This window comes from Euphorbia lathyris, chromosome 4 (assembly GCF_963576675.1).
Source record: "Euphorbia lathyris chromosome 4, ddEupLath1.1, whole genome shotgun sequence".
NCBI lineage: Eukaryota > Viridiplantae > Streptophyta > Magnoliopsida > Malpighiales > Euphorbiaceae > Euphorbia > Euphorbia lathyris.
In genome coordinates this window covers 32,092,291-32,106,529 of record NC_088913.1, presented here as the reverse complement: position 1 = coordinate 32,106,529, position 14,239 = coordinate 32,092,291, and the positions used below count along the sequence as shown (strand labels likewise).

General features: G+C 38.2%; 1 long non-coding RNA gene and 1 pseudogene across 1 annotated transcript; one reads left to right on the top strand and one right to left on the bottom strand.

Moving 5' to 3' along the window:
• Positions 1-5,033: 5,033 nt before the first annotated feature.
• LOC136227809 (uncharacterized) lies at positions 5,034-7,542 on the top strand. The gene is made up of 4 exons (XR_010688250.1): positions 5,034-5,430; positions 5,553-5,620; positions 6,603-6,729; positions 7,310-7,542. It is a non-coding gene; the product is annotated as an uncharacterized lncRNA (long non-coding RNA).
• Positions 5,870-6,438, bottom strand: LOC136226118 (1-aminocyclopropane-1-carboxylate oxidase homolog 1-like; annotated as a pseudogene).
• Positions 7,543-14,239: the final 6,697 nt, after the last annotated feature.

Here is a 14,239-nt window from a genome sequence, read left to right as displayed (position 1 = left end):
TACGCCCCGCGTATTTGAGTCTCTAAAGTTTTATTGCTTGAATTGGTGCTTTTACACCGTGCGTAGCTGAAGTACGCCCCGCGTAAATGAGTCTCTGATCTTTTTATGTTGAAGAACTGCCTTTTACGCCCCGCGTATATGGTGATACTCCCCGCGTATGGATAGTTGACTCTGGGAGACAATGCAGTCTGACTTTCAGGATTAGGCCAATTATTGCCGACATGTGTCATACGCCCCGCGTATGGTGGCATACGCCCCGCGTATTCTGAGTCAGTTCCACATGGCGTCTGCGAATAAGGCAATCATTACCGACACCATGTTTCACGCCCCACGTAAGGGATGATACGCCCCACGTATGGAGTGGATTTTTGCTCCTTTCTCGTACATGAAATACAAATCTTGAGAGCCGAGTTAGCTTGACGTTTTTATTTCCTAAACTAATAAAAAACGAGGAAAATTAACTGAAAGTACGAGATTTATTTTTATTTCTTTATTTTATCAAAACACTTTATTTTTGTAATTAAACTTATTTATTTTATCCAAAATCAACCCGTAAATCACGCTAAAAGATAGGGGTAAAATACCCTTATCATCTACCTTTAAAGAGCTTAGTAGAGGATTCTAAAAAGCTCGGAAGGAATTCCGGGGACTGGACATAGGCAGAGAGACCGAACCAGGATACGTCTACTAAGTAATATCTTTCTAACCCTTATCTCCTTAAATTATTGCTTGCTATAACACTGCCTAGTTAAACGCTAAAAAGAACATAAGCTGAGTTGAGTGAACTGAGAAGCTGAGTTCAGGAATAGACTCAAGTATTATCTCCTGACTCAAGGATAGATTCAGACTTAGTCACCTGTCGACGCTTGTATCTAAAACTTACTCAGTTTCACCGTGCTAAAAGACTTCAAGAAAGTCTAAGTTCAAAATTAACAGTCAGCCATACGTGAAATATTTTAAATAGTTCCTAACCCCCCCTCGGAACTAATATTGTCACGTTATACGGGACCAACAAGTGGTATCAGAGCTTAACAGCTCGCTGAACAAGATATAACTATCTTGAGCTGATCCCCACAATGGCTGAGAACAGCACTCGTTTCCTCCTAGGAAATCAGACAACTCAGATTCTCCCTGAGGGACTGTCCATTACTAGGCCTCCTCTGTTTTTTGGGTCTAACTATACCTTTTGGAAGAACAGAATGAAAAACTTCATTCAGGCAACAAACATGAGTGCATGGCTTTCCATAGTCCAAGGCCCATTTGTTCCTGTTGAAACTGTTTACGGACAAACGTCTGTCAAAGCTGAGGCTAAGTGGTCAGAGGATGACCTCAAGAAACTGCAAAATCATGTCGCTGCTATAAACATGCTTCACTGTGCGTTAGATGCTGCAGAGTACAATAAAATCTCAGGTTGCGAGTCAGCACAGGAGATATGGAAGAAGCTGGAGGTCACCTATGAAGGAACCAGTAAGGTCAAGAAATCCAAGGTGAACCAACACATGAGGCTGTACGAGTTGTTCGAGATGAATGATGGTGAAGGAATTTCTGACATGAACTCAAGGTTCACCAACATTATTAACGAACTCAAGAGGGTTGGCAAGAACTTCACTGAGGAAGAGCAAGTGAAGAAGATACTAAGGAGTCTTCCCCAAAGCTGGCAAGCGAAGAAGACAGCCGTTGAGGAAGCCCAAGACCTAACCACCTACAAGTATGATGAGCTCATCGGATCTCTGCTGACCCATGAGATATCAATGAAAAAATTTGAGTTGAAAGAAAAAGCCTACAAGAAGCAAAAATCTCTTATCATGAAAGCTGACTCCACTGATGGTGACTCATCTGATGATGAAGAAATGGCCATGTTCACGAGAAAGATGAAGAAGCTGTTCCGCAAGAATGACAAGTACAGCAGAAAGCCATTCAAGAAATATGATAAATACAAAGTTGAGTCAAGCGACAACAAATACAAGAAGGAAAGCTCAAAGCCTATCACATGCTTTGAATGTCATCAAACTGGCCGTATCAAGTCAAGCTGTCCTACTCTAAAGAAGGACAAAAAAAGTGGGAGAAAAGCAATGGTGGCCACTTGGAGCGATAGCGATGAATCATCTTCATCAGGAGCTGAAGCCACTGAGTCAGCAAACATCTACTTCATGGCAGATGAGGCTGCTGACCTCTATCTTTCTGAGCAAGCTGACTCATTATGTGCATCTGACAATGAGGAACAACCAACTGAGGCAACAACTCTACCTTTGCTCAGAAACGAAATGATTAACGCCCTGAGTGATCTCTACACACTTGTCAAAAAGTGTAACAAGAAAGTGCGAGCACTCAGCAGGCGATGTGATGAGATTGAGGAGGTCAAACTCAGTGACCTTCGTCATCTTCTCCAGGACAATACTAGGCAGGATGAAAATCTTAAAATCATGCATAATTATGTCACTGAGGTCAAATCAGACTCTAAGAAGCTGAGGAAAGACATCACATCTATTCAGAACCAGCTAAAGGTTCCGAATAAGAAAAATGTTCATCATTACGCTGAGTACTTAGGTATTATTCAGTGGAAATGGACTCCCCAACGAAATGTCCAATGTGACTTTTGTGGGAAGAAAGGTCAAACTACCAAGGTGTGTTGGCATGCTCAGCACAATGGTGCTGACCCGCCAATAAGGCGACCACAAAGGAAGGTCCATTGTGACTTCTGTGGTAAGACTGGCCACACCACCAACGTGTGCCGTCATAAAATGAAATATGATGTATCACCTGCTGTGCCTAACAAACGAGGACCCAAAAAGACTTGGGTACCTAAAGATAACTAGTTATATTGCAGGTCAGCCTGAGGTGTGCAGAGAAGTCAAAGTTGTGGTACATTGACAGTGCATGCTCGAGGCACATGACGGGTGATGAAACTCAGTTCATCACACTTGAGCTTAAACGAGGAGGAAGCGTAAGTTTTGGAGACAACAAAAAGGGTAAGATAGTAGGGTCAGGAACCGTTGGTGGTAATCCTACTATTGAGTCAGTCTCCCTAGTCAGAGGACTTGAATATAACCTACTGAGCGTAGCTCAACTGTGTGATAGCGGTAGAAAGGTTATATTCGATGCCACTGGATGTAAAATACTCGAGGGGAAAACGAATGAATTGATTTTAACCGCCCCTCGTGTTGACAATGTCTTTATGCTGAATTTGGAAAAGAAATTTTCAAAAAATATATGCTTAGTATCAAAGAAAGAAAATTCCTGGCTATGGCACAGGAGACTTGGTCATGTAAGCATGGACCTCCTGGCCAAATTAGCAAGAAAGCAATTAGTTTAGGGACTACCCGAACTTAAGTTTGAAAAGGATCAATTGTGCAATGCTTGTCAGCAAGGAAAACAAACCAAAAAATCTTTTCACAGTAAAAACATCGTCTCAACTAAGCGTCCACTAGAGTTGCTACACTTGGATCTCTTCGGACCAGTCCAGCCGCTGAGCTTGGGTGGTAGGAGATTTTCCTTGGTCATTGTAGATGACTTTTCTCGGTACACTTGGATCATCTTGCTGAGTAGCAAGGATGAAACCTTTGAGACATTTTTAACATTGGTTAGAAAACTTGAAAATGATAAAGACCTAAAACTAGCTCACATTCGAAGTGATAATGGTGGAGAATTCAAAAACCAACAGTTTGTTGAGTTCTGTGAAGCCAGCGGCATTGACCATAACTTCTCTGCTCCTAAAACTCCTCAACAGAATGGGGTAGTTGAAAGGAAGAACAGAACCATGGTTGAAATAGCACTACAAAAAATTCCTGATATTGTGACTAATTCTATTATGACGAAATTGTGTTTTGTCGCAATAAATATGGTTATTGTGACCAAATTAAGCATTTGTCACAAAAGTCGGACTAAAGACAAAAAGTTGTGATGAAATACTTATTCTGACAAAATTTTGTCACTATATGTAAATATATTGGGACAAAATTAATTTGTCACGACTGTTCGTAGCTATATATGTGACGGAAATTTTTGGTGCAAATTTATAAACATACAGAGAAAAATATTTTGTCTCAAAAAATATAATTTTGTTGTGACTAATACTTTTGTCAAAATATCATAATTTAACAATTTTTAGTTTCATAAAAATATTTATGACTATGGCAATAAATAGTAATTGGCCACAATAAATATCCAAATTATAATTATGACGATAGTTTGTCATTAAATTTTTTTGTTACAGTTTTTTTTAGTCTTCATATCTGAATATTATTATTTAGAGACATTTTGATACTAATACAAAGTTTAGGTGTTAAATTTTTTTTGTGCCAGTTGTTAAATATTTGTGAACTCAAATGATTTTTTTTAAGAATCATATTAGTTAATATATTTTACGTTTGTTAATTTAAAAAAAATAAAAAATTTAATTAATTATCAATTTTTAAAAACTAATATTGTCTATCCAATGGATATAGGAAAATTAAAAAAAAACATTACTTTTTAACATTTCCCCACATTTATTAGGTACAAAAACACGGATAAGATACCAAAATAGGTCTATGGTTTTTGAGAAAATATCAATTTAAGCTTCATGTACAAAATAACACCAATATAGGCTTAATGTTTTAAAAAATGTACCGATTTAGACCTCAATAACAGAACGAGATACGTAATTGATATTACTCCATTAAGGTTTGTCAATTGTACGTGCGGGGAGAAATCAGAACTTAATGGAGTAATGAAAATGATATGTCCAATCCGTTTTCAAGATCTAAATTAATACCCTTTTTAAAACGTTAAGCTTATATTGGTGCTATTTTATACGTTAAACCTAAATTGATACTTCTTCAAAAAAAACCATAGATCTATTTTGGTACCTTATATTTTCATAAATTGGTAATTAATGAAATTGTTTTTTTCAATTTTTTTGGATTGGCGTATTATCTTTCAAAAGGTAAAAATATTTTAATTGTTTTGTTTTATAATTTATTTATGTTACAATTTTCTTAATTAAATAAATTAAATTAGAAATGTGAAATAAACCTAGCTAAACAAAATAACCCTCACTCAAAAACATTTAGGTTTTTTCTTTCTTTATGAACTTTCCCATCCACCGCCTCTCTCTTTGACGGTTCTCTGTTTCAATTTTGTTTACTCCTTCAATCCTCCCTTCTCCATAATCATGCTTCCTCCCTTGCTCCATTCAAGCCTCCTCGATCTTCCATTTATTTTGTTTTGCGTTTTTTTTTGAAACAAATGAGAAAATCGATTTCGACGTTTTGCAGTCTCTATCGGTGTCTTGTGGTTAGCAACAAGGGCGAATAGAGTTCCGAGCAGCAAAGTCACGGCCGAACCTCCTACTTCAAGCACCACTGACTCCCTTTCTGATTCGGAAAATTCTCCGGGATAAAACCCTCCAAATTTCTGCTGGAGTATTCTCCTTGAATGGTTCTTGCTCATGTATGTATCTTCAGTCATTCAACGTTTCATTGTAGAGATATGCTCATAATTGGGATTTCCTTTTTTCCTATTATTGAAGGGTTTTTTTTTGCGTAATTAAACTCATGAATTTTCTATTTTAGATTTCTATATTTGTCTAACCTCATTGTGCAAGATCCTTCCTACGGTGTAAAATGGCTTCCCTCTTCAGGTAACCTTTGATTTAATGCGCTTACCCATGAATTTTCTGTTTTAGCATGTTGCAAATTCAAGTTCTGAATATTTTTTATTTTTTTCTTGTCACAAAGTTTATAGCATCAAAGGCATTTTTTCACCCAAACAGATCCATCTTTATTTTTTTCTATGAAAAGTAATGCTTATGAACTTAACCCGAGATACCACTTTATCTAGTTGAGGTTCCTATTTTAGTGACTAAGAATGCTGATATATAGCACTTTCCTTAGTACAGGAAAATCTCAGAGCCCAAATGCAGCAGAGCACAAGTGCCATCAAAGCCTTTAGCATTGAAATAGGTAGTATATTCTTTGACTGTGGTTTCCTTGTACTTAAGAGGATTATCTTCATAGTACAGTTCCTTGATAGGCCCACAGATTCTTGGTGTTGATTTTAGTTCTGTGCTAAAGAAAAGGTCACCATGTATACTCTTGGTCCTATACGATTTTCCAGCACCCTGTGCTCCATGCTTATCAACTTATCATTTGATATTAGCTGCAGAAAATCACCAATATTAATGATAAGAGCGGAAGGAGTGGGAGGGATATCAATCCATTGATTCTGATGAACAACTTGAAGACCACCAATTTGATATCGCAGAAGAACTGTAAGAAAGGCGTTATCAGTATGCTAACTTATGCCAAATGTTAATTCTTGTTGCGGGCACGCTAGATAGTAATGCCCTAAGAGAATATGTCCCTCACCACAACCTATGTCTTTCAAGTAGTTTGCCTACAAACCGAATCCTTCTGACAATAATTCCAACACCGTATTTCCCATTTTCTCAACTTGTTTATAGTATTATCTCTGCAAAATTTTCATATATGTATATTTTTTTGTTATGTGTAAGTTTTGATGTTAGAAAAAAAGTGTTTTTTTATTAATACTATTAAAAATGTACAACTTCTTTCTTCAATCACTTTTTTCTGGTTATATAATCTATTTAGTTGTTTGTGCAGAAATACTTCAAATCTTCTTTTTAGATGGGTTATGCGTATTCTTAATGACTTTCCCTATAGGCATTAATTTGAGTAGTGATGCAAAAAGACTGTAGAAGGCAAAGAGGCAGACCCTTCAATTTTCAAGGTGAGCATTTAATTCAGAAAATTCACTTTTAGTCAGCTCTAACGAATGCTCTAGTTCTGCATTGAGTTTATATTACTCTTACTAATTGATTATGCTTGTGAATTTCAATTCAACATTACTTATAGAGATTGGTTGTTCACAAGTGGTCTAAATGGATTTCACAATTTTTAACTTGGATAGAGGAGCCTTAGGATATATCTGACTAGTACAAAGTAGTAAAATGACAATAAAAAGATTGTGAAATTCTAGTTGTAGTTTGTGTATAGGTTGGTGAGAACTAGTTGGAAAAAACCAAAACAATTTTCCAATATGGAAATTCTTCCTTGTGCTATTTTTCAAGTGCGGTTGTACTACTTGGAATGACTATATATGATACCCCAAAATTTCTCTCTTTTTGCTTCTTTGGCAAATAAGTTTTACTTTTTCTTTTGTTGGATGTTCAATTTTTAACGAGGCCAAATTTCTCCATCTTCTCTTTTCTGATGATTGAAAGTATTTATCTCTTTAATATTATTATGTTATGTAGGATTTAGTGTTTATTTTTTATACTAATTATTCCTTTTAATTTTTTTAAATGCAGATGAAGCTTTTTTCTTGCCTGGATTCAGAGTTTGTTCCATTGTCTCGAAATTGGAGATTAGTTTTTAGATTTAATATTGTTTATAAATTCCTATGTTCTTCAATATGATTGAATTAGCGTTTTAATTTTTACCACCATTAGAATAATTTATTATTTCTGTTTGTGGATTGATGATATTGGATTGGGATTATAATATTACTTAATGAATATTTTCTCTTATTCATTCATCATAATTAAGTTTGATTTATGACAAATATAAGTTAACAAGTCGTGTTGATACAATAAAAAAAACAATCTGTGATTAAAACAATAATATTTTTGTGACTAATATAACCATTAGAAATGAAATTCAATTGGATTTATGACGATTTACTAATCGCAATAAATTAAATATACAGTATTGAACCTAGTTTGTCAAAATATTATTTGTCACATTAAAGTAATTGCAATAAATATTATGTCAATCACAACAAAATAATAAACTATCTGCAACAAATATTATTTGTCATATTAACTAATTTTGTCACAATAAATTTTAAATATTTGTCAAAACAACTCATATATTGAGACTAATATAAACTTGTAGCAACCAAATATAATACATATTCTGACAAATTATTAGTCACAACATATAACATAAAGGTGACTAATGAAATTTTGTCACAACATAATATTAACAGTCGAGACAAATCATAATTTCGTCACAACAAACTTATTGAGACGAGCTTATTGCAACGAAACCTGTGACTAATTTTTTTGTCACTATAAGTATATTGTGACGAAATATGTATATGTTGTGACAAAAAATTTCGTAACAATAAACTAATTTTTTTGTAGTGTAGCCAGGACAATGCTGAGTGAGAATAGGCTTCCAAAGTACTTTTGGGGTGAAGCTATCAACACAACCTGTTCTATACTCAATAGGGCTCTAATTAGACGCATATTGAAGAAAACTCCCTACGAACTTTGGAAAGGACGAAAACCCAACATTGGATACTTTCGTGCCTTTGGGTGTAAATGTTTTATTTTAAATACTAAAGACAACCTTGCCAAGTTTGATTCAAAAGCTGATGAAGCTATCTTTTTAGGCTACTCAACAAACAGCAAAGCATATAGAGTTTTCAATAAACGAACTCAGGTCTTAGAAGAATCAGTACACATTGAGTTCGATGAAGCTAACCTTGCAGGGAAGGTCAGTCAACCAACTGAGGATGATCCATACTCAGTAGATGCTGACCAAAGTGGAGCCGTTGAGTTACCACTTCAAGGGCTGACCAAAGGTAAAAACGACACTCAAATTATTTTCACTGACCAATCCATACCTGCAGAGATTTTTGAAACACAACCAGCTCAAGACATCACACTACCAAAAGAAATCAGAATCCCAAGAGGACACTCTGAAAGCGCCATTCTCGATGCTGCTGAGAATACCTTGATGATAAGGAATCAACTCAGAAGAATCCTCAGCAATGTAGCTTTTGTCTCAGTTCTGGAACCAAAGAATTTTTCAGAAGCTGAGAACGATGAGTTCTGGATGGGTGCAATGCAAGAAGAGCTTGATCAGTTTAAAAGAAATGAAGTTTTGGACTTGGTGCCAACCCCAAGAAGCCAGAAGACCATAGGAACGAGATGGGTTTTCCGCAACAAGCTGGATGAACAAGGAAATGTAGTCAGAAACAAAGCAAGACTTATAGCTCAAGGCTACAGTCAGTAGGAAGGTATCGACTACGGTGAGACCTTTGCCCTAGTGGCAAGGCTTGAAGCAATTAGAATATTGTGCGCATATGCCAGTTTCATGAATTTTAAATTATTTCAAATGGATGTTAAGAGTGCATTTATTAATGGAGTTATAAATGAGGAAGTCTATGTTAATCAGCCTCCAGGGTTTGAGGATCCTAAATTCCCAAACCATGTTTATAAACTCAAAAAGGCTCTGTACGGTCTCAAGTAAGCACCACGTGCTTGGTATGAGAGGCTGACCAGTTTCCTACTGACTAGAAATTATGTCAGAGGCAAAGCTGATACAACCTTATTCATTAAGAGGAAGGGTAAAGACACCCTGCTGGCTCAAATATATGTTGACGACATCATTTTTTGTGCTACTAATGAATCTATGTGCAAGGAGTTTAGTAAGCAGATGCAGACTGAGTTTGAAATATCAATGATGGGAGAAATCAACTTCTTCCTTGGACTTCAAATCAAACAAGGAAAGAATGGCATTTTCATCAGTCAAACGAAGTATGCTAAGGAGATATTGAAGAAATATGAACTTGAAAACTGTAAGCCAATATCTACCCCAATGGGCACTGACACTGTCCTTTGTGCTAATGAAAGTGGTAAGTCAGTAGATAGCAAACTATATCGAGGTATGATTAGCTCTCTACTTTACTTGACAGCTAGTAGACCGGACATTCAGTTCTCAGTATGTTATTGCGCTAGATATCAATCTAACCCTAAGGAATCTCATTACATAGCTGTAAAAAGAATCCTTAGATATTTGCAAGGCTTAGTAAATGCAGGTTTATGGTATCCCAACACTCATGATTTTACACTTCTCGAATACACTGATGCTGACTATGGACGAGACAAGCTGGAGCGAAAAATCACTCCAGGAGGATGTCATTTCCTTGGAAGATGTCTTGTGTCTTGGTTCAGTAAGAAGCAGTCGTCAGTAGCCTTGTCAACCACTGAAGCTGAGTACATTGCTGCTGGAAGCTGTGTTGCTCAAGTCCTTTGGATCAAGCAACAGCTAGAAGATTATGGTGTTCAGATCAAAATGATTGAAGTCAAATGTGACAACAAAAGTGCCATTGACATATCAAAGAACCCAATCCAGCACAGCAGGATGAAGCATGTCAGCATAAGGCATCACTTCATCAGAGACCATATACTCAAAGGTGAGATCAAGCTGACCTATGTCCCAACGGATGAACAGCTTGCCGATATCTTCACCAAGCCGCTGGCTCGTGAGCAATTCAACATACTTAGAGAAGCTATCGGTATGTTTAATCCTCTTCAATAAATTCTAAGTATAATTCATGCTGAGTGATTTGTTACATGCTGAGTTGCTATGCATGTTGAGTGCTTTTACCATACAAAGTTATAAAACTGACTTATACACTTAGCACTTGAACTGCTGAGTAACTACGTTGCTGAGTAAAGCAACTTGCACAATTAGGGTTTGCACGCGTAGTTAAGTAGCCTCTAGGATGACGTAAGCGTCATCATTAGTAAAAACACGCACCGTTTCTCGCAATTAATGTCAGTAATATCTGACTATCGATGGTTCAAATTCCCAACGTTCTCCCTGACCTATTAAATCAACACTTACCGGCTATAAATAGTGAAAGATTTCTCACTATTTACTTTCTACACTTGATTTTCGCATTCGAACTCTCTCTCTCTCTCTCAAATCCCAAATCTCTAAGCATTTCCAAAGAAGTCTTCAAGAACACCATGTCCGATCCCCAGAATCTCTCCGATGGCCAGTACGAAGACAACCGCTTAGACATTAATCCTGCTTCTCCACCTGAGCAGGAATATGATGAGACCTCAGAAGATGAGGCTCAGACGGGTCATGGTCAGCATAAAAAACCCATGGATGAAGTCAGTATCCTTGGCATTGATCCCAATACTGAGCACTCAACTCCTTCTAAGAAAACGAAGAATAGTAAGAGTAAGAAACCTAAGAAGAGAACCTTTCTATCTGTGTTCTCAGATGTTGAGGGTCTCGATGTCATCCCTTCACGATGGTTCTCCAAGAGCTTCGTCGAAACTGAGAAACCCTACACCATCTGGATATCGAAGAATGGATGGACCAAACTCTTTTCTCTGAACGGTCTAACTTACCCGAGGCTGGTGACTGAGTTCTATACAAACCTCTTGGTTGCAAAAGACGATGTTGATTTCATGGTCACATATGTAAACAAAAAACAAATGACTATAAATGAGTCAAGTATAAAGCTGAATTCTGTAAGACATAAGGTCACGTCGGTGAAGTTTCATTCACTTCACTAAGTCAGCATCAACGACAAGCCCACTACATTCTGACCAACTATTTGTTCCCAAAGGTCAATGCCATATCTTTCGCATCCAACTTCAAGCAGTGCTTCGTCTTGCACATGATGAACTACAAACCTCTGAACATGCATGTGTTTCTGATCGGAGCATTTCAACGAAGCACTAGAGCTCTTCGAATGGGATCACTCATCACCGAGATCCTCAAGGATCATCAGATCAACTTCAAAGGTGAAGAAAGCGTAGTAGGGATGGAAATCACCGTTGAAATCCTAGCTGGACTAGCACACAGCCTTCCTTTCAAATCCAAATCGAAGAAAGGAAAGGAAACTGTGATTGAAGATGAAAAGGAAATTGAGCTGCCCAGTAAAGGGAAAAAGAGAAAAGCAGACACGTCAGCTGCACAGAAATATAAGCTGGCAATCCAGACTCCCAAAAGAATTAAAGTTGTGCGGGCCAAACCTTCTCCAGCTAAGTCAGCTAAGAAGAAAGCTGAGCCTACTAAGGCTGCCCAAAAATGACCTGCCGCTGTCCATGTGATTGAGGATGAACCAGAGGACACTGAGCCACCCCTAAAGAGGAAGAAGGCTTTTGGAGTTACACCACTAAATGCAACTCCTCTGGATTTTGCTGTTCCAGACGACTCCTTCTTCCTACGAGTTCAGGAACCTGATAAAAGTGCACAAACTCCCAGCTGTCAGCAAAATAAGTGTGTCTCTGCTGAGAAGACTAAGAAGACTGCACTGAGCAAATCAACTGTCAAGGAACCGGCTACTGAGCCTGAAACTGAGTCCCCAACTGTTGACACCACAGCTGTTGAGGCTGAGGACATCCATCTTGAGTCAACAAACACCATCTCTGCTGACCACTCCCCTTCTCCAAGACTATCCAAAAAAGGCAGTGACAAGCGGTTCAAAAGGAAGTCACACAAACCACCCGTGTTTGATGTCCTGGATGACTCTCCTTTGCGTGATCCGATTGTCGACTTGACTGCATTGGAGTTCAACTTCTTCTCCAAACCAATTGCAAAGCCCACACCAGTCAAGGAAAAACAATCCTCTGTTTCTCGCAGTCAAGAACATGTCGAAGCTGACACTCTTCAAGGTCAGAAGTCTGTCGATACCACTGCTCATGCCTCAACTGAGCAAGTGATCGAAGAACCTGTTGTTCAAGTAAATGAACAAGTATGTGAGAAAACTCCTGCTCAGGACAATCTCGAGCTGATTCCCCCACAAGTCCAAACTCAGCTCCAGAATGACACTGAGCAGGAAGACAATGCTGCAGAACAACTCAATCCTCCTACTGAACAGTTAGCAAACCAGTCAGCACCTCCAGCTGGCCTCCACACTGAGTCTGCCACTCCCATTGGTCAACCTTCACTTAATCAAGAAGGCACCTCCATTCCTGGTGAGCAATCCAATATCCAAACACCTGTCGCCAACCAGAATTCAGTTCCTGAGAATCCATCAGCTGACCCCTTGAGCTTCCTGACTACTTCCAATTCTGGGAAAAGAATCCTACAAGATGCTCAAGAACTGATCGCAGACATACAACGCACTCATGCCTCTGATGCTGAGTGTCATTCTGCTGATCCTACTCAACTGAGCACCATAACGCAACTTCTGACTGAACTCAAAAGTCTTAAGGAGCTTTTGTGTGTGCTAACCGATATGGTCGCTCAGCAGCCAAAGCAGGAGTTTGCTACAAAGATGGCTAACCTTCATCTGCACATGGTGCACCACATGGATACCATTGAAGGAAAGCTGAATGCCTTATCTGCCGCAAACTCCGGTGTAGCTCAGTCAGCCCAAGTAGTTCAAGTCTTCACAGAGCTGATTGCCACTAGAGACTTGGTTTCCTCTTCCTCTCAATGCACTATAGAGCAAATCGCTGAAGCTATTCGCATGCTCAGCTTATCCCGTAAAGAGATGCAAACCGATCAGGCGAAGTCCTCTGAAATCTTCAAATTTGCCAAGACTACTTATGAGCACGTCACACATCAATCTCATCAGCGCCACCATTATGATGATGCACTGCTTAGAATGTACCATCAGTCCTACGCCAAAATGACAGATTCCATTACTTGGATGGGCAAGTCACTTGAGTTTATACTCAGCGTCATCAGCTCTCATATGGAGATTCCGGCGTCCAACATGGCAGGTGGTATCCAAGTTTTTGAGGGACTTAAGCACAGTACAGATCAACTTCAACAATATTCTGCCTTACTAACTCGTGATGTTGATCAAGGGAAGTTTTATGCTGCTGTCCCTTAGCCAATTGATGCTGGCAAAACGGGGGAGAAAAACAAACACCGGGCAAAAGGAACTCAAAAGAAGAAACATCCTGGTTCCACTTCTGATGTCCCTCCTAGCACTCAACCTCAGCAACAAGATACAATGAAGTCCAGTCAACAAACCAAGCCCAAATCGAACCAAGTTTCTGTTAACATTAGGCAATAGATATTTTAACTTGTGTAAATTTAGTATTTGCTGCTGACATGTTTCTTGCTTAGCTGAGTTAATATATTATTGTATCTTCTTCTAAACAACTGTGTTATCTGTTTATCGCGTTATGCTTATCTGATGTGTTGATCTAGATTCATGACCCTTCTCACATGTCATCCTATTCAAACTCATTGAACAAAGTAACTAAAGCTTGTAAACATAAAAATTAATCAAGTACTTGGCCATTGAGTAAAACTACTCAGCTCCACCTAATACACTCAGCCTACTCTGATATCTGAACTTAATCTTCCGCTTAACGTAATATCGAAACTGAGTAAAGTGAAAATATTCCAAGTACTGACCTTACTCTGAAAACTGACCTTAGACTTACTTGATTAAACCTTAAAATGTTTAAAATAAAACTAAGTCAGTGGTTCAACCCTTACGGGGGAGTATCTTAAGAAATGAA